A 20,963-nucleotide genomic window follows, 5' to 3' on the forward strand; every position below is an offset into this window, starting at 1 on the left:
GTGTATATGGAGGTTTAGTTTAGTTTAGTTATATTAACGTCCCGTTTTTAAAGCAACACTAGGGCTATTTTGGGACGGACCTCGTAATTTAGAACCCCGTTCAGATGACGAGGACGACACCTGAGCTGGCACCCCCTCTCCACACCATGGTACACCAGCGGGAGGACGTTTGGCCAGGACATTTAACGCACACCAGACCCGCTTACACGACGGTTCTTCGGTGGAATCGGGTTTCTAACCTGAAACCCTCCGGTTCCGAAGCCGAGACCTTAGCACCAGGCCACCGCGGCCCTCAAATGCATATGGAGGAAGTGAGATAATAAACAGTTTACTCTACATCAATTAAAATAATAAAAAAAACTATGTACAGTAAAATTTCTTCATAACTGTAAGAAAAATTTTGTTTATTTTATTAACATTTCAAGTATTAAGAACGGAAATCACTTATTCATAAAGTCAGAAATGGATCTTATATTTGTTCGAAATATCTTGAAATAAATTCCTCGTCAACTCTTTGAAAGCGGATGCTGATAAGCAAAATGAGATGGAAAATAAAATTAGACGTATTTTTCAGGAACTATCCTTTACTTACACTTTGCTAATGCTTTGCAAAATTTTCTGTAGGGATATCGCCAAATAAGCTCACTTATATATAAACCATACATGAATTGAAATTTTGAGACCTCGAAACATATATATAATATGCTTGCTGGTGGTGTCCTTAAAATGGTCAGTAGAATTTGACAAAAATCCCTGGCTAAAATAACAAGAATCCCAATCATAATATTATGGCAATTTTAGAAATCACGCAAAGTTCCATTAAGAATTGTAGACCCATTTTGTTCCACTTCGTGCTTTCATTCCAAACAACAACTTTGCAAGTCTGTCAGACAATCATTTTACCTTTTTTGCATTTCAAGCCCTTTCCGACTTATTGCCTCACGCAAGCGGTGCAAAACATTCAGCAATAATGTTTATTGATGTCTGAACTGTTGGTAGGAATACATGAAGCACAACACCACGACCAATAAAAGAAAAAAGTCAATATTACCTTGAATCTTTGCGCAACTTTGACATGGTCTTTCGGCCTTACTTCACTTAAAACTCTCTACTCACTTGGTTATTGAGCTGTTTCTGTATCAAAATCATATATCTAAACTTCAAGACTATTAATAATGCACTTTAGAAAGGAATAACTTTGAGGAAGTATTAAAAATAAATATATCATCAGTTCCATAAAGTAAAAATCAAATTCTTGACTGTTGCCAGATTGCTTATGGAAGTAATAAAAATATTTAATAAAACTTCGCAATTAATATCGACAATACATGCATTTTAATTGACGCAATTTGGATACTTTTTGATCACGTTAACATATTTTTATCTGGTATACTCTGTGGTGAACCTTATAAGCCAGATAACAGCTACGAAACACGAGTAATTGCTTTTGTCTTGTGGTCTTGTTACTCGGCTGTGAACCACAGGGTGCCAGGTTTTAGCCTTATTCATAACAATCTGCTACAATTCTTTTCTTTTACTTAATCCACTGATAAACAATAACTTGTAGCAGTCCACATTTGCGTTTCCGAGCCCAGGATCTTTCAAAATTGGCATATTTCTTTACCTTGAATGAAAAATAAAGATCTATTTTTGTTACTGCACGAAAAACGGTTGGATATATAAAATATATTATGAAAGTAAGTTATTTATAATTTACTTTCATTTCCAAATTCGTGTTGTCTCTCGTATTTTACCATATGATACAAAGCGTTTAATTCTCAAATACGTAAGTGTAAACAAACTGATTCACTTCAGTATTGCCTCACTACTTATAACAATTCACTTCAATTGATATCCAGATATACAACTGTTTAGTCGTAATCGTGTTTGAATTTGTTTAGTTGTTTTGTAAATATTGTTGCGAATCTGTAACATTGCTTCTCTGCGCGGTTAATCCCATAATAAAGAAGAGAATTTTACAGATACCTCGAACAGATGCCGATTGATGCTTGGCCAATTACCTTCACTCTTAGCGACTTTGGGAAAAAGGTTGAGAATATGAAGGAAAGTTCAAATTTCTTTGCAATATATCTATCAGAATTCGAGATTCGTAATTCCTTCTAAAAAATTCTATGACTTGTAACAGAAACTATAAAAGCGGAGGCAATCTCCTCAGAGGATGTAGTGAATTCTCTAATTGGAATGGTGGTTGATCTCCAGTGTGTTCTCCGCTTCTGTTATTTGATAATGATTTACTGCTTGCATCTGTGTTATGAACTCCTATAAATGCTCTCTAGGTTTCGGATGCATTTTGTTCCCAGTGTTACGTATTTCTGGCGAAATAAATAATCGTTGTCTAGTTTGATTTCTCAGTATGGGCACATTATCCATTTCCGTGACTATATAATAGTTCGAGCATGGTATTAAACATACTATCCTTATTATGTGTTATTAGAATCTTAAGTCTAAGTTGTACTCGTCATTTTAAAAATAATGTTAGTCGTCGTGCATGGGATTGGACCCAGGCTCACAATATAATTTCTTACTGGCAAATCAGTTCAACAATTAGGTACGAATAAGCATAATGATTGAAATATTGTAGCGTTGTATGTATGTTTGTCACTTCAAAATAAATAAATAATATAAGTTTTTTAAAAAAGTGTGCTCATCTTCAAATAAGTTAGCACCTTCTGTCTTCATCGAACCCTATTTTTGAAATATTGTTTTTATTCTATATTCTTCAATACGGTCAGAGACCCAGACTCGAACCATAATTTTACCACTATTGAATATTATTTATTATATAAAATGCTTAATATTTTTCATTATATTAATAGAAGTAAAGGGTTAATCCTTTAAAGATACTCCTTTTTCTATTACGCAGTCTATTGGGAATGCTTTATTGATTCAATTAAAAATTAACAAAATGGCGAAGTGTTTATGTTATATGCGATTTTTATATTGGATCATACAGTCTTTGAATGATTTACTTTTAGCTTATAAGTACAAGAAGAGATAATTCAATACCCACATAACGAAATCACCACAATTAAGGTGTTAAGATAATCTTTAATGAGAATTTTATAATCTTGAATAACCTAAGAACAGTGACATTACATAATGCCTTTCACATGGTGTATGGCATTACATTATGTGATACGTTTGATATGAAATGACTTCTTGGCTGATTTTTCATAGAAATTGTAAGATTTTTATTCTTTACCACACCGTTACAGTAAATAAAATTTTCGAACATTTATTTCGACATCATCGAAGTATGATAACGATTCTTCTACTTTATTTTATTTTTAATAATTTACTTACAGTCAAAGGAACGATAAAATTGCATACAATGTGCTTAATGTAAGCATGTATATAAGGGATTTATTGAAACAATGAAAAGCATTGTATATATATTGAAATTGAACATTGTATATAATGAAAAGCATTGTATATATATTGAAATTGAACATTGTATATAATGAAAAGCATTATATATATAACTCTAAATTAAAAAAAACATTTTGAGGCCATAAAATTGGTATTAGTGCCTAGTTCACTTTTAGAATATCAAAGTGATATATGAAATTGGTTTTTGTTCAATACTATGTTTCAAAGTTATTGAGGAAACACCGATACAAATTCTACTGATTTTTAAATAAAAATCAATCGGATTTTTAAGGCCTCTATTCTAATAAAAAAATACTACTCAAGAAGTAAGTACATGCTAATTTTAGAGCTATTGGGTGAACGGTTTGCCTTATAGAACGTTAAACATGAATTTAAATCATGCATATCATATGACATAATTCAGATACACCATATTGTTATATTGTTCAACTGGTGGTGTAACAGAAACCTTCTATTATACTCTCTAAATAAAAGGGCTATCTCCTTCCCCTTACAAAAGACTATAGCCCTTGGACCAAACCTGTACGCCATGAGTTCAGTTTTTTTTTTTCATTTTTATAATCCAAAATATGAGAATTTTGTTCATAATATAATGGCGTAGAAAATCGAGTAAGCACTTTTGTGGTCTTTTCTCAATCGATTTAAACCGACATTTGACGTAGAAAACTACAATTTTAATCAAAACAAATTTCATTTACTTTGATTACTGCGCTTTTTAGTTGTAATGTCTAAATGCATCCAAAAGTATGTATAAACAAATAGTCACTTTTTTTACACATTTCGTTCAAAATCTCATAAAGATTTAAACTTCAGATGCCAAATCTGTATACCAAATTTTATTCGTAGAGCTTTATCTTTTTTTAAAAATCATGATATTCACCTGTACGTGGTCAGATAGCCAGACAAATTTGATACGAATGAATTTCATTCGAATTTTGATGGAAATCTCCAAATTTGATGTACAAATCACACATTAAATTTCATCTTTTTAATTCAAGATGTTTTCTAATTATTTTGTCCCGTACAGACATAATTCTAAACAAATTTTTTTTCAGATTTAGAGAGATTTGAAAGGTAGAGATTTGTTGAAATCTCGTGATTGAATTGTTTGACAGCTGCAATGCTTTTGTATACGACATATACGAAAATCTAAAGAGGGTTATAATAATAATAAAAATTAATTAATAGTTTTTACGTTTTTTTTATTTTAACTTATAATTTTTTCAATGAAGTATGATTTAAATATTCAAGTAAGAATAATTATATTTTATGGAGTACACTGGTAAAAGGATCAACAAGCGAAAGAAAAATATCACATGCTAAAAACGATTCCAAAAAATGATTCTATTTTTATTTTATAACTTTAAAACGAAAAGGATAACAACAATTTAAAACAACATTCATGTTTTACAAATTCATAAAGAATCGCGCATGAATTTGTAAACAGATTTTTGATACGAAATAAGTCCAGCATAAAATTCTTCATAGATGTTGTTTTCCTGGTAGATGTTGCTTAATCTATGGTCGAATTAAAAATAGATATTGCTTTGGAAAACTGCTTTTATGAGTGAATCCTGAGAAGTTCAACAGACGCGATAACTCAGCGCTTTTATCCACAAGAAAACACGAAAATTCAGGTAGCAAAACACAGAAGAACCATACACAAAACCAGCACTCGCAAAAGTTAACAGGACGCATGCAAGCAGCAAATAGTTTTTAAACATCTTTAACAGCACAAAGCACGTAGTGAGAAAAGACTAAACCTCTAAAGAGAGAATTCACTTGACTTATTTGTTTCAGTTCTACTCCTCGAGTTTTTATGTGTCCAAAACAAGGCACTGAAATCTTTAGAAGGACTATTTACTAAAATTGGTAGATCTATGCTAAACGGCCTGGTTCATAGAAACTTTTGCAGGAATTTTAATAGTGGAAGTCGCATTCCAGAGTTTAGAGGTATTGTATGATCCTATGAGCAGTGCGGCATTGGCTTATAGTAGAGATATCGCTAAGATTCTTGCATATTCCAGAACATTTTTTTAATTGACAAATTCGTTGCTACGGTTGGAGGTCATTGACTTAATATCCCTTCAGCATCCATTCGAGGTATCTGTGCAACTATCCTTCTCATTATGAATTTAACTTTTCAGGAAAGCAAACATTACTGATTTTTAACACTATTGGAAAAAGAAAAGAGAATTTAATAAATGAATTGCAAAATATAAAATATATAGTATTTAGGTAAAATTCCACAAGATATTGATTGCTTTATACAGTAATATATATGCCAATATAGAATAATTTAAAATTATTGTATAAGCATTCGATTAACTGTTTTGCATTCTAATATATTAGAAATTAACATTATAGCTTATATAGATGTTATTTTTAAGTAAAAATGATTGGAAAACCAATTTATTATTGCTTATAAAATAATTATTTAATGTTTTGGCACATTAGATTGGATATGATTTAATATAAATTTATATTACATACTGTTAGGACGCGATATCATTATTACTGTTATATTTTGCATTTAATTTTTAGAAAAAAGGACAATTTATATTTATTGCATTAATATTTAACTTATTATTTAATTTGAGCTTTTGTCAATGTGATGGCAACTCGTTGATAAGAGCTAATTTTTTCCCATGCACCCGTAACGTTCTCGTGCAGGTTAAATTTTATTTTTATTTCGTGCGAGCTAAATTGCTGATAAATATGGTTAAATTATTTTTACCCCCCCCCACATGAAAATAGAAATTTAATTTGTTGGTTAAAAAGTCAGTAACATTAAAAAGATAATTTTTTTGATCTTCAATATTGTTATATTTATGTTTGTAATTCAAAATTTTAAGTGAATGACAACATTGATACAATTCTTTTTTAGTTTTGCGAAAGTGGCAACGCTGTTGTAATATTCCATAAATATAAAAGATGCCGATTTAAAAAATGGTTGTTAGTCCTACTTTTGTTAAGAATATCTACTTTATTGCGTAGAATCTGGGATTCAAATAAAGTCAGTGACATTAGAAATCAGATAATACAAAACTTAAACTTTCTTTTGAGGTAGATAACGCACGAGGTTTTGAGACAGTTTAGTAAATGACGTTTTCAGTTGTACGTTAAAATTACAGAAATGATACTGTGGTGAAAGCATATAAGTCAGTTAACAGCTACCCTACCCGAGCAACTGCTTTTGTATCGTGGTCATGATACTGGACTGCGAACCACAAGGTCCCAGGTTCTATCCTCGCTCATACCAATCCGCCACAATACTATAATATGTCAAATATTATTATGCACAATGCGAAACATTGTACAAACAGGATTCTTAGAGACATTGGCTTTGAAATCAAGCTCTTTATTGACATTAAGGCCCACATCCAGTTGCATAAATCTCTTAACAAATACAATAAAAGGCTAAATAATTGTTGCCTCCTCTATATAATAGCATTCATATGACGTTGTACATTTAATACCATTACATTCGTCTGAACGTTATTTTAATCCTCTGTAATTTAGCTCTGTATAATAACAGTCTGGTCCTCTAAATTGCTGTTCCGATTGTTTAGGACTTTTAAAACGACGCCTTTGAAATAAATTCGAACTTCCTGTCAAACAGATCTCAGATCTAATTTCTTAAGGCATTATTCCCAGTACAAAATACTGAAAATGTCGCCTTCTGTTGCAGAATTAATTAATTAATTAATTCCTCATTAATTGGATTGAAATTGACATTTATGATCCTAATTAGGCGAATGGAATGTGAGGGATAAACTCATTTCTTACAGAAAGCTTTTAAGATGTTCAGTTATCCCTGCTGCGTATATTTCTGAAGTTTCGCAATAATGTTAACGATAAATACTTAGTTTTAGCGAGAAAAAAGAATTCACTTAATTTAATGAAATATATTTGCATCCAGTAAATTTGTCAGTTAGATTAAAAGATTTTAAATATTACATACGAAGAAATCATACTTCCATTCATTCCTAGAGAAGCTTAATTTGATGAATCTATATAAATGACTAGATCTTTGTTAACAATAAATATGAGTGTGTGTATTGACATTGTACAAGCCGTATTTTTGATTTAGGGAAGTTAGATTAGCAAATGAGATTAGATCCCATCTCCAAGCATTCACACTTCACCAACGAACCTTTTGACCTAGAACTACTAAATTTGGGACATACATATATATTTTTAAAATGCGTACTTGAGATGAATTGCAATTAGAATTTTATTTAATTAGAAACAGAACACAATTTTGGTATATTTCCTGTATAATTTCCGAAAATATTAAAATAAAAATATACTTTTTTTACATTATTTTAAAATAAAAAACTAATTATTCTTCTTATTATTTTTAATTATTTTGAAAAGTACAGTACACTCCAGATTATCCGCGGAATTGGGTGGCGCGGCCGCCGCGGATAACAAAAATCGCGGATAAGCCGAAAAAAGCTAAAAACGGGTATAGCAAAAGAGAAAACAGTCATTCCAACTTTGAAAAATCGTTTTATGTACAAAAAACGTAGAATAAACAACAGGAAATGTTTAACTAACGCTTAATATTTTAGTATATCACTCAAAACGAACCTAAAATGCATTTTGTTAATGAAAACAGAAAAGTGCTTTGTACTTACGAGACTCGTCAAGGACACACAGAAAAATTAATACATATGTACTGTTTTAATACTGTAATGTATTATGTAATTACAAAAGCATAACTGTAAAACTGTACCTTTTTGAAGAAATCAGTAAAAAAAAAAAAAAAAAAAAAAAAGCTTTGTGCTGCAGGCGCGGATAACCCACCCGCGGATAATCGGGAGTATACTGTATTTTAAACGCATTTTACAACAATATACTTCATAGTCGAAGTGAAACATAATCCGTTTTCATTGTTGCTGCTAATATTTTATTCTAGCGTTTTATCCTATTGTCTATGATCATGATATATAGACTTCGTTTATTTTTTACATATTGTGTCGTTTCAGTTTATATCTTGCTTTTAATAAACTTTTTGAAATTTTATTGTGTTTACAGTTAAGGTTTAACTTCAGAGCTGAACAAAGGCGAAAAATTTCTGAAGTGTACCCAATATTAAACGCTGTTGCTCCTTCCTGTTATATAACTAGATGTATAAAAATAGAGGCAGAAAATTAGGGAAATTCATAGCACAATGTACAGATAGATGTAAGTATTCTAAAACTGTACGAGTTATATATCCATCTATGTTTGATAAAACCATTTTGCTCAGAAAATCATTAAAATCATGTTATAAAAAAAGGAATGTGAAATTTTCAGAAACTATTAATACTGGGGAATTAACTAGTCAACAAAAATAGTTAATACATAATAACAGAATTATTAAACATTTATTGATTTTTAAAGTACAATTCCTACTTTTCTCATGCAAAAAGTAAAAAGACACATAAGGCAATACAAAAAAAAAAAAAAAAAAAAAAAAGACTACGAAAGTTTCCTAAGCCACCAATTTTTTTATCTTCGGAGATAGAACCAAAATTTAGAAGCAAAAATGGAAAAAATTATACAAAATTTTGAACAAGATTGGATAATGAAAATGTGAAAAATCGTTTTTGAACTGAATAATCCGTGGAACGCTGATATAAAATATATAGTTTATCACTGGATTTTCCGATCCTTTTTTCCAATTTGAGAGCTACTCCAACAGTTTTTCCTACCTATGGGGCCATATATTCCCATGTGTGCGAATATGTTTTAGACAAATGACACTTTAGATAAATGAAATTTGGTATTTGACTTTGTGTTGTAAAATGTGTTGTTGTTGTTTCTAATGACAATTGTCATAGACTTCAGAAGTCAGTGATTTTAAACCAAGGGCGAGTCTCTTGTTTTTCAGTAGCCCCATCTAGGGCCAAGAGTACGACTTAGCTACACACAGTCACAACCTTTTTTACGCGGCAGACTTCATTCATGCATTTCATTCACTCATCCACCGATCGTAATTTAGACCTGAATCAGAGAACGATCACCCCTGATCCAGTTGGTCCCTGATGGTATTACTCTCAACATGGAGGACTTTGTAACCACGACAGATTTATATGTGCACCAGTCAACACACACACGAGGAGTCTTCGACCGGCGGGCTTCGAACTCGCAACCCAAGGGACAAGAATCCAACGAACTACCAACGAGGGCATTCCGGCCCTGGAAAATGTGTAGACAGCCTAACACTTTGAATTTCAATCGCTAAACCCATTAGGTGCCACTATCCTCGTTTGGGGATTCCGGAATTTTACGTACACTACTCGGCTTCAAAAATATATTTGTTACTCCTGACTCTAGTTTTATTCTATATTTTATATATGTATATTCTGTATTCTTCTATATAGTGTGTATTCTGTACTTCGTTACTTTAGAACAAGCAAACAAATTTAAAACTCGTCCGTAAGTTGAACGGAACAGAATGATCATATTTGAAGCATAATATTTTTAGTTTGTTTTTTATATTGTAATGAAATATCGTACTTAAATAAGTAATTTAGAGATCATAGTTACGATCTGTTAATTACTCAGTCTTTTGTTCTGTATTGAAATCATTTTATAACGATACCTTTTTTTCAAAAATATGATATATTTAAAAAAAAACATAACTCGGAAAACAATCTTTTATACATATATGTAACTTATCCAGACAAAAAATTTAAAAAAAAAAATTGGCAGTTAGTGTGTTATATTGTAGAGGTCCAAAATACATGTTCCATTTTTCTCATTCTACTCGAAATTAAACACAAAGTGTGTCAACGATGAAGATAGATCACTTCGTTTCTATTTTTTACAGTTTCTAATTTTTCTAATTCTGTACAATGTTAATTACCTAAACTATTTTTTTGGTTTGTTTAGGTAATTAACACTGTATTGAAATTGCATCTCGGTATTGGAGAAATTTTGGAATGGGAGCAATTATCTCTGTTTTCAATTTGTGAATAATAATGGTCATAGATGGGGGGGGGTTGCAAATGTATTAAAGAATCAAATAAAGATTGTTTTATTTTTAAGTAAGTGGAGCATTAGAATACCCGTCAAGGGACGCTTCTGAGAAAAAATAGAGAGTCCCTTTTATTACGGAGCGATTTAATTAGGCATTTATTTCATATAGCTAATAGAGAAGTGGATGTATGGAAATTTTTCAAAAATTTGTATCAAAATCAAGTAGCAACGTAACTTACCTGCCAGAATTTTTAGTTGCAGTCATAAAGAAATTATTTTAAATGAATAAATGTGATAAAAATATCTAGCTTTAAATACCAGTTGATAAAAATATCCAAAATCCAAAAATATTCGATTAAAAATGTTTGAGAGATATATTCTACGCATTTGGAAGAAGGGAGGAATTAAAAATAGTACAAAAATTTAACATAAAGTGGTCTTAAAAAAAGTACAGCATTAGAAATAGGCAAATAATACTTTCATTTAGAAACCTATAAGCATTCAGCTATTTGATCGTAAAGATAGCTTGGAAAGTATAAAAAATTGTTAGGGTCCTATTTTAAAACGGAAAAAGGAGTGTTCTCAACAATGACAAGCGGGAAGGAACAACAAGTCACTTTGCAAATCCGGTAAAATCTTTTTTGTTTGAGACTTTTAGAGGGGCAACACCATTTGCAGGGACTATTGCAAACTCCCGTGGCTTTCTGAATCCCCAGATTCGATTCCCTCGGAATTCCGACTGTGGAGATATTTCAAACCATGCTTTGAGTAGATCAAGTCCATCGACTTGGTTGAATTGAAAGATGGAATTCACCGAGAGGCGTTGCCCATATTCTCTGATAATTGCAATCTGTTGTCTCTGACATTGTAACTCGTCTACAATAGGTTGAGGTATGCCACAAGCAGATCCGTTAAAAGCCATTAATTTTTCTACTTACCAAATACATATTTAAAAAAATTATTTATGTTTTACGAATTATAAAATATTAGAATGGTACTCTAAAATTTTGAAAAGTACAATTAGTCAGGTTTCCACTTGTTTTATTATTCAGGTTCTGTTACAATATTTATTAACATCATGCGTCTGCTTAAATAGAAGGGTCTACAAATGTGCTATAATTCTACAAATGTGCTATTAGGGTCTATAAATGCACTATAAAGGCCTATAAATGTACTACAAGGGTCTATAAATGTGCTATAAAGGTCCATAAATGTGCTATAATTCTACAAATGTGCTATAAAGATCCAAAAATGTGCTATAAAGATCCAAAAATGTGCTATAAGGGTTTATAAATATTATGCAATTCCATAAAATTATAAATAAAATTAAAAAAATAAAAACATAGAATTTTACACAAGATTACGAAAATAAATAAACCTGAAATAAATCATCAATATGATGTTAAAATTGAATGTTAAAATCAAAAAGGGTCTTTTTATTAAAATATTGGTCTCAGTGTGCATTGCTTAGCCTGAAAAATAACTTAAAATGGCGATTGATTAATAGTTAGTATGTTGTAATAAATATGCTAAATTTGTATTATTATTCATTTGCTTATGCAGCGCCAAGTACCAGTGAATTTTTTTTCTCGAATCTTTCCTCGTACTGAAAAAAATGAATAAAATGCTTGCCCTGAGAACCATTTCTTAATTCGTTTATTTCCGATTCTTTTCAATAGCTTTTGTTTATTTTTACGACCATTACAATAAATATTCAAAAAATGAAAATCATCGCCAACTGGGCGACGAGCAACTCGATGTTGGCAACCACGATTCGATCTGGAAATCGTCAAGTAAATACATTGAAATCTGAACTATCTAAATGAAAACATTAATTGAAACATAGATTATTAACATGCTCATTAAGTTAAATATGTCTTGAAATATAAAACTAAATTGATTAATTATTAAAAGAGCGATCTCAAAATGCACAGCCTAGGGAACCAATATGCCTAAAAATCCATCAATTCATAGAAATAAAATGTATAAAATTTTTAAATAACTGTTATAAAAACCACATTCAGTTAACATCCCGTTTTAAAGCAACACTAATTGCTATATTAGACTCATGATTTGGAATCGCGGTCAGACGAGGAGGACGACACCTGAGCTGGCATCCCCCCTCTCTAAAAATCCACACCACACCAGCTATAAAATCCATAAATTTGTTATAAAAGATCATATCACATATTGCATCCGTCATGATCAAAACGTTTTTGAGTTATGTTGTTCACATTCTTACATAATTCTAAAAGTGTTTGGAAGGTTTACAATGACCTGGTGATAAGAGTTTGGCTTCCGGACAGGAGGGTTCCAGGTTCGAGGCCGATTCCAATGAAAAACCGTCATGTAAAGAGGTCTGGTGTACATTAAATCCATCGGGACCAAATAGTGGTGTGGTACGGAACTTAAGAGATGGTGTACAAGTTCAGGTTCATCATCATCATTTTAACATGACTCAAAATTAAGAGGAGCACCCCAAAATAACTCTAATGTTGCTTTAAAGGAGACCCTAATAAAACTAAACCCGGAAGGAGTGGTCACTCTAAACATTTCTTGCATACTCTCTAATAAAGTTATTATCCCAGAGAAAACCTTGCATGACCTTCAATCCTTGGCGAGTTTTTTTGGCGATTAATCCTTGGCATGCTGTTAAAAGTATCCGAAAATCGAATTTGTGTTTTAGACTCGTTTTTCTTCACCGATTGAAACAAAATTTAGACGCAGAATTACAATTATAACCACAAAATTCCATGCCAAATTTGATAAATAAATCAAATTTGGTATGGAATTTTGTGTCTTTCAGTTATAATGTTCACATGTTTTTGAAAGTACAGATTGACAGATGGTCTATCACTTGTTGGATTTGGCTCAAAATTTGAAAGTCATCCAGACTATAAATGTTAATTCTCTGTATCGAATTTTATCTCACTTCCTTCTTTCCTTTTATAGTTATTGTGTGAAATTATATTGAAACAGCCGGACAGATAGACATCCTCCGAGCGATTTTAGCTTAAAATTTGATAGAAATCTACATTTTTGGTAAAACGACCGCATACGAAATTTTATCCGTCTAGCTCAAAATGTTTTTGAATCATCTCTGTCACGGACAAACAGACAGACGGATATTTTCCTGAAATGTGTGTTTCGATCTTATGTAAGACTAAAATATAGAGATTCGTTGAAATCTCGAGTTCGAATATTTTTGAAGGTTACTATACTTTCTCTATAATATGTAAACAAGAAAGCAAATATCCAAAAAATTTTTGTGTTTTGGACGCAAGAAGGTCTGAAACATAGAGTTGTTCTAAAAGTCGATGAAGTTTTGACGATTATAGTACTTACTCACTTATACTTTCTATAAGAGGAAGTAAAAATGAATCCATCATATTTATTTTCAAAAAAAAAAAAAAATGTATCCGAGTAAATTTGCTGAACTACAATTTCTCAAACACACAAAATGATTGATAGATGAATGCTTAAAAAGTTTTCTTCAAATTCTTTTTTTTTTTTAAAGTTGAATCCATTTTTTTATATCCTTGCTATAAATTTTTATTGAATTCTTTCCGATATACCCTTCCATTTTCTCTTCTTGGAGATGAATCATTGTTATCGAAGGGTTAAAGCGGAGAAAATGCTTCATAAATCAGGATCTTATTTTCAGCTCTAATGACTGAGATGATTCCTTTTTCAGCTAAATAAATGGCGATATACGTTTATAGCCAACAAAATGTATTCAAGTCATTTGGAACTTTTTGCGACATAGATTCAGCGATTGCGGAGAAATCTCCGGTAAAGAAAACGTTATTGATTTATTTTCTATTATGCCGGGTTGGTCGGGTATGAATACGGGGTCACTTACGACTTCAGGTTGAAATACCTCTGGGAATGCGTCTTTTTACTACGCTGGAATTCACTGGAAAGTTTTGAGTTAGGATTACATTTGAGGTGGTAAATATCTATGTAAATAAATTATAATAAGCATCAGAACATTTTACTGTTTGCTGCTTCGAATTTTTAAAAAAGTATTTTCGATTATATCTTGTGTGCTAATTTCAAATATGAAAATAGTTTTTCTCTGCTACAGCTAATGTTTGAAAGAAATGCTGTGTAGATAAATTATGAAACATTTCAAAAAGCAGACGGAAAGGCCATCTTAAAACTTTCTCGCAGAAATACGACATATTACTCCCTTCTCCCCGCATAAGATTGTGGGATGAGGGCGAATTATAAATTCATACTCAGAATTTTATTTTCAGTGTCCCACTCATGAGAGTTGTGTGTTTCGTAAAGAAACACACAAAATAAAGTAGCAAAGAAGTTTTTTTTTTTTTTTTTTTTTTTTTTTTTTTGTCGTGGGACTATTTTAAGCCAAATTTTTGCGCCGTAGCTTCTGAGGTTAAAGACCCCTGAGCACCCGAGGGCGGAAGTCTGACTTCTAGTTCAAATGAAAATAGCACACACAGACTCACTTGCACAACCCCTTTTTTCATTCATGCACCTCACAGAGAGAACAACCATGCCCGAACCAGGACTCGAACGCGGAACGGCTAGATCACGGGGAAGACGCGATACTCCTAGGCCAGGACGCCGGCAGTAAAGAAAGCCAATTCTCAAGAATTATTTCCACCGCATTGGCAATCAATAGGTTGGAAATATCTAGCCTTCGATCACAGACCTTTTTTGTCGATTAATTACTAGTGTGCGGTTAATACACAAGTACAAGAAAGTTGAATATGTATTTTAGAAGCCTTTTTTCCTATCGATTGAACTCAAAATTTGACATGTAAACAGCAACTTTAGCAACAAATAAAAAATACGAAATTTTATTTATTAAAGCCGTTGTATTTCTGAGCTATTGCTTTTTCATGTAATAGAGACTGATAGACAATGAGCCCTTTGAAAGATTTGGTTCAAAATCCGATAAGAATTTTTACTTTAATTGCTGACCTATAAACCAAATTCCATTTATAATTTTTTTGTGATTTGGATGGTTACATTTATTCAAGTGCGAAAATACACACTGAAAAACTATGAACACAAATCTTTTGACAGATATAGTTCAAAATTCGACTCGGAATTTCATTTTAGAAGTTAAATTTGTATATCAAATTTTATCCAACTAAACGTAGCATTAAGAATGAACGAAGATGAGCAATTTCACCAGAATATTAAGATAATGAAAGATCAATATCACTAGAGATGTATGATACTGTATCCACTTGATACTATGTATCAAGTGTTAAAAGGTGTCAGGATACACAAAGATTAAGAGTATCAAATACTTGGTATCATTTTTTTTATTCGATGCCGAAGATGAAAATTTATCAATTAATTAACCATAATGTATTTTGATGTTGCAATAGTTATATGACATTTTCTTTCACTTCTTTTCTGAATTTCTATTTTTATATAAAAAAAAGTCAATATTCTATGCATAAATCAAGTAAGGGATGATTCAAAATCAAATTAAGATGCACTGTTTAAAATTCAATCACAGAATTTTATTTATAAATTTCTAAAATATCTAATATTTTTTGATATCACTGTATACGCTACAGAATATTTCTAAATCATGTATCTCATATTTTACAAATGAATATTTTAGATTAGCTGAAACAAATATAGTGATGTTGAAAGAATATTGAGAACATATTTAAAATCACTTTTAGTTTACGAAAAATTCAACCAATTTTTTTTTGTAACGATAATGCCGGAATTTGAGAGGAAGTGGAAAAAAAAAAACCCTTTAGATAGGATTATATTGTTTCTAAAAATTAAAGGAAAATAAAAAGCGGAAATGGTTTTCCCAAATTTTCTTGCACTTTTTCGAAATTTTCTAATTAATAAGCTTGTTATGTCTGAGAACACCGGATATGGCAATAGCGTACAATAATTGCGAAATATTAACCTTTGGCCTGATTCAGCATTTTTGCTGAATCTATCGTGCCATCCTTGGCGAGTTATTTGGCGATTATAATTCCTAACGTGCCTTAAATGTATCCAAAAATCGAATTTGGGTTTTCGACACGTTTTTAAACCATAGATTGCAATAAAATTTTTACATAAAATTGTACTTTCATTCACAATATCCCGTACCAAATTTGATATATTTAAGTCAGTCTGTTCTCGAATTAACGCACTTATATGTTTCAGAAAATACAGAACGGCAGACATTCCATTGTTAGATTCGACTCAAAATTTTACAGGCATCAACACTATAGATGATATATCTATCTGCCAATTTTTATCTATCTAGCTCTCTTCGTTTTGCAGTTATCGTTGTAACTTATTTTCGAATAGCCGAACAGACGGACTTGCTCTGAATAAATTTTACTCACAATCTGATAGAAATCTGCCATTCTGGTGTAAAGACAGTATTTTACTCACAATCTGATAGAAATCTGCCATTCTGGTGTAAAGACAGTATTTTACTCACAATCTGATAGAAATCTGCCATTCTGGTGTAAAGACAGTATTTTACTCACAATTTGATAGAAATCTGCCATTCTGGTGTAAAGACAGTATTTTACTCACAATCTGATAGAAATCTGAAATTCTGGTGTAAAGACAGTATGCCAAATTTTTTTTTTGAGTTTTTGAGCTATATTTATCACAGTCAGAAGGGAGGACATTTTCCAAAAATGTGTGTGTGTGTGTGTTTTTAATTCAGAGAGGTCTAAAAACGATTCGTCCAAATCTCGTGTTCGAATTTTTTGACGATTTGTATACATTCTCTATACTAAATATACGGGAAAGTAAAAAGAAAATTTATATTCGTTGGACAAACAAAACTTTGATCAAATAGTGTTTCATAAATTCCAAATAAGAAAAAAAAAATATGTTCCACTTCTATCTTTAAATTAATAAAATGAAAAAATGAAAAGAGGAACAAAGTATCTGATTTCTATAGGTGGTTATTTTCAGCTTGGAATGTGCTTACCTTTTCATAATTTTGGACTTTACAACGATATTCAATGCTTAGACATACTGCTTATAAATAAATGTCATATAAACAATTGGCAGAAAAGCCTATTGCTGCAGCAAGACATTTCGAAGACCTTGGGAGCGTGGCAGATTATCCCTTGTATATTCCAAAACAAAAAGGTTCATCCGAAAAGATAATTGCCTGCTTTCATATATAATACCGACCAAATGAATATTTTTTTATGGTGATGGTGATAATAATTATCTCATAGTAGACCACCAATTATTTCGAGATATTTTTATATATATATATATTGTTACGAACCTGTGATGCGGCTTCCCAGCATAGTGGTTCCATAGGAGGTCCCAAAGCTTGGCGACAAATTTGGCGACTTGCTAAAAATGGATTATACCCGAAACATCGAGAATTTTCACGATCCGTCCAGTAGGAACGGAGATACGCCTCGAACGTTCCTGATTGGTTGAAAGGCTTCTAGCCCCGCCTCCTGAGACCTATAAAAGGAGCTGAAGCTGCCGGGAGTGGTGAACCAGTGGTGAATTGAGTCGTGGACCAGTGGAGTCGAGGAGTAGTCGGAAGCGGCGGAAAAAAACTCGTCTTCCAGGGACTAGCGGAGCAGCGACGGAATAGAGCTGCTGTGTATATTGTTGTATGCTGCACGTCTCGGCTGAAGATAATCGTTTTCTGTGATGTATATAGTTGTCGTCTTTGTGCTGTCCTGTGTGTCTTCTTGTAAATAAACGTCGTTGTTTCATTTTCTACTGCCGCCTGCTGATTGAGTGTTCTCCACACCATATAACTCCCACTATCCAAACGAACCCCCGGAAATTTCGTAACAATATATAAAATTAAGTCAGTTCCTACTTAGGTCAATAAAAATTTTGTATTTTAGTTACTTTTTATTAAATAATTATAATTAATATAAATATGTATATACATATGAAAGAATTACAATATTAAGTGGAAAAATAGAGCTTGAAGACAAATTTGGTGACATAGCAACGGATTTGGCAACTTTAGCGACAGAAAAGAAATTACTGGACAAATTTAATTAGTATTTGAAAAAAAAAAAAAACTGTATTAACATCAAGTGTCATCCACTACAAGGTTAAAAAATGTATTTGAACTTGAGTGGATGAATAAGAAGTATTTTATTAACGATTAAAAATTTGAACAAGTTATATATAGAGAGAGTGTGAGTGAATAGTAGAAATTGAAAAAGAGAAAAAAAAATCTGGGATTACCAGTAAAGAGCTCCGTTTCTAAAGTCGCGAAACCGGTATATGGTGAATAAAGTTCAATAAGATGGGCAATGGAAAACGACGCCTTATTCTACACATATTCCGGAAAAGATAAAGACACAGTAACAGAAACACACCAAAGACACACAAATAAGTTGTAGAAATTAATAATACAAGCAGATACCAAATAGGTAATAGAGTTGACAGAGAATGGAAGCATCGCATGGAAATCTCTAGAAGAGTCTCTAGATCTCGGATTATAAAAGAAATTTGGCCTTCAGTTCTATCACCGAAGTGCCAGATAGTCGCCAAAGATCGATAATTATTGATTTGGCCTTATTATAGGCTTTACTTTTCTGAAAATACTATATTTCAGCATTTTTGGTAAATACAGAATTTCCAATTTTTGATTTTTTCTAATATATTTTGGTTTCATAAATGTTTTTTAATCAACTTTATGCAAAAAATTCAAGTATATATTTTATATTTAAAAAAATGCATTCCGAACATAGTAGCGTAAATAACCTTAAGATTTACTGATAAGTTCAATCCTTCTATAAATCAATATTTAATTCTTTTCAAACATGATCAAAAATATGTTAGGGGAGTTTTTGCTTTCATTCGAAATCAATACAATAAAATATTTAACAAAATAAACTGAAATTGAATTCAAATCCTTTTTTTAACAGTTTAATAGAAAACTGTGAACAACATGACACTAGTCAACAAAAAATTAAAATAAATCAAACGAGTTCTATCTCAACCTATTACTAAAAAAAATCATTTAGCAATCAGAAAAGAATGTGATAAAGCGGAATTTGACTATAAATTATCAATTTTTTTAATATATTTGATTTAGTTTTTACAATTAAAATGAATTGCTTCAAAAGTTCATGCATTTTTTTCAGTCAATATATAATACTTTATAATTAATCCTGAAAAAGATAAAATATAATTTTCAAGAAGAAAGAGCAATTAAATTTTAAGAAATAAGGTAAAACTCGAAAGAAGTAAATTAGTAATAGCGAGTTACGCGAAATTTATTTAATTAAGGAGCACAAAGCAGAAAATCTATTTAGCTAACAAATAAACCCTAAATAATCGATCATCTCATGCAATTAAAGTAGATTTTACAGTTAAAAAAATATAATTTCTTCAATGAGTTAATAAATCTCGGCAATTAAAAGTTAATTCCTTTCAAATAATCAACAGAAATTGGTAATTTTTTTCTCACAATTTAAGATTAAAAATCAATACTTAAATCTGGCAACTAGTTAGTAATGAGAAATCAATTTAGTAGTCAAACAAAAAAAGTAAACTTTTAGGTAAATGATCATTTTTTTTTTAATTTGCAAATTAGTTACAACAAGTTTCAAAAATAAAATACTGGATTATATTAACCTCTAACGGGCATCCTACTGGTATCGAATTATTGCTTTCTAATTTTATAAACTGCAATAAAATTATTCAAGGGTGCTATTATTTGAAATAAAAATTGCTCATAAAACTCAAGAATATATAAAATATATTTTTTTCATTATCCATGATCGTTTATCATTTTCATTTTCTTTATCATCATTTATTATTTTTTTCTTTAGTTTTCCAATAATTTAATGCTCTGTAATTAGGCTTATTGATTATTTTTAGTTTGGATCAAAATCCACAAACATTTCAAAATATTTAAAGGATTTCTCACAATCAATAAAACAGCAAATTCTCAAAACAGCATATCTAATTAGATGATAAAAAAAAAAGTTAAAAAGTTAGTCCATTTTAGCAATCAATATCATATTTTTAAAATAATATCCTAATCAGAAGCAAAATTTGTTATTTGCATCTTGAATCAGTTAAATTCCTGAAAGAAATAAATTAAAACATCTATAACAATTTATTTATAGTGAAAAAATATATATAGTTGGCAGAAAAATTGACAAGACGATTTAAGAATTAAACTGTAGTAAATTATATACAGTTGAGGCATTCAATAACATAAAAATAAACGCTCTCCAAATATGAAAATATTTTAATCGGTAACCAAATTTGTTATTTTCATCTTGAATTAATTAAATTTTTGAAATAAATGAACTAACACAAATATCTATATCAATTTATTCATAATGAAAAATGTATATAACTTGCAGAAAAATTGGCAAACGATTTAAGAAGTAAACAAACTGTAACAAATTTATTATGTTTGAGATATTCAATAATAAAAATTATCAGTGTACTTCAAATGTAAAAAGGATAATTCTTTTTGGATAATCATTTCAAACCGGAAACAAAATTTCTAATTTCCTTGTCAAATATTTCAAATCCTGCATCTAGTGAGTAACACGAAATTAATCTAGCCGGTGAAACAAAAGGCGTCAAACGGATTTGGCTAATAAAATTTG

Source organism: Argiope bruennichi, chromosome 7, assembly GCF_947563725.1.
Source record: "Argiope bruennichi chromosome 7, qqArgBrue1.1, whole genome shotgun sequence".
Taxonomy (NCBI): domain Eukaryota; kingdom Metazoa; phylum Arthropoda; class Arachnida; order Araneae; family Araneidae; genus Argiope; species Argiope bruennichi.